The sequence below is a fragment of the Cryptomeria japonica genome, chromosome 11 (genome assembly GCF_030272615.1).
Source record: "Cryptomeria japonica chromosome 11, Sugi_1.0, whole genome shotgun sequence".
Classification (NCBI taxonomy): domain Eukaryota; kingdom Viridiplantae; phylum Streptophyta; class Pinopsida; order Cupressales; family Cupressaceae; genus Cryptomeria; species Cryptomeria japonica.
Genome location: NC_081415.1, coordinates 433,236,435 through 433,238,343, shown reverse-complemented (window position 1 = coordinate 433,238,343; position 1,909 = coordinate 433,236,435).

The following is a 1,909-nucleotide window of genomic DNA, read 5'->3' as shown; positions in this document are numbered from 1 at the left end:
ATCATGGTGGATTAGTAATGCTATTAAAGAAACAAGGAAAATCAGCGAAGAGTTTGAAATGTGTGTTTTTACACATGTTTATAGAGAGGCCAACTCATGTGCTGATTGGGTAGCCAACCTGGCTTGCCAATCGGAAAACATCATCACTAGTTATGGTGAAAAGGAGATTGCAAGTGAAATGAAATCCTTACTCAATCAGGACCAAAGCTATACAAGGCAACATGGTACTTTTAATCATTATTTCTAATGACCTTTCTACCTTTTTCGATGCAGGGCTTGTTTGAAGATAATGAGCTATTAAATAGGTGTCATATCATCATTATTTGGCATGGATTATGGGTGCTCTTACATAATAGCCATAGAAACCAGAGGAAAAGTTATCAAAATGAGAGAAGGCATTGTAAGGAATGTGCTGGAAAAATGGGAGGAAACAAGAAGAGATTTGAACCTGCTTCATGCACTGAATGGAGAAAGAACGAAGAAGTCTGGAGTATCCTTTAGCAGGGGGGTTTAATGTTTTCATAGAATGACTAAATGGGAAGGACCCCACAATTACCAGCTACTTCATAAAGAACTAGAAAAATGGGAAAGTTCTAATTGGATCACATATGATGAATGTAGATGAAGAGGTTATCGCTGAGGCCACGGGGATGACTACCGAGGGTATGAAATTTTACAGGGACAAAGGGATATCAGATAAGGCTACAGACAAGTTTCCTATTACGAATGGTGAGAGAAGAAAGATGATCAAAATTGACAACTCCTACCACTCCTTGAAGAGAATCTGCCGGCCATGGAGGTTTGTCTTATTTGCTTCTATTGAATATATTACCTTGGACGGTAGGTTTACCAGGGCTTATGGGCATCTCTTCGTCCTTCTTAACCATTTCCATCATGGTGAAAGGGTTAGCCTTCCCTATTAACTGGCCTGTTCAATGGATCACACTATAAAGGAGATCTAGAAGGACCCTAAAGGCGATCATGCCCTCCACTAGGGGCTCATGGTCCTGGTTTACAAAATACTAAAGGGGATGTGCATTGAAAAGCCTATTAAAGGCAAAAATGCCAGAGATGAGACTATGAAAAGTAAGGATAGTGGTTTCAACTTTGATTCTGAGACCAAGAGAGAGTCGAAAGAAACTAGCAAAACAGGGAGGATTAGGGCTAAGAAGAGGATTATTGTGGAATCTGAAATGTCGGACTCTGAAACTGATTCCCTTGAGGAAAAACCTGTTAAAAAGAGGAAAGGGAAAGCCTCTAGAAAGAAGGCTTAGAAAAAGAACACTAAAAAGGGTAGCAATTCTGATCTCAATTATGTATAGGTTGAGTCTGAGGAGGAGGATGATGATAATAAGAGGATTGATAGTCAAGACAAAGAAGGGGAGGGTAACCCGGTTAAAGATAATTTGGAAACCGTGGAGACTGTGAATACCACTAGACTGCATAACGAGGAAAAAGGGGGTCAAAGTGATAGTGGTGACAAAGATACCATTAAATCCTTCTGTGAGACCATCACTACTCTGGTGAAGCATATTAATAGCTTGAAAATAGATACACGGGCCATGGCAAAAATTACAGTTGGTGACAAGCCCTTGGTGGAGCATGTTAAAGAGTTAGTGGCCATTCTACATAATGCGCAAGCTATTGAATGTATGGTTGGAAAAATCTTAGCCATGGAGAAAAAGGTCAATGAGATGGGAGATAGAAAGGAAATGGACAACAAACTGAAAGATTTTGGCAGCAAAATTGACAAGCTGGAGCACAATGTCAAGTAGATTGCTGATCAAAATTTTCAAATTCTTAAATCTTCGGTGGACAACATGAACATCTTTATCAATAGGTACGAGAAAAATGCAAAGAATGAAGGTGATAAAGAGTAGGTGAACAAGAAGGGCTATGAAAGGAGGAC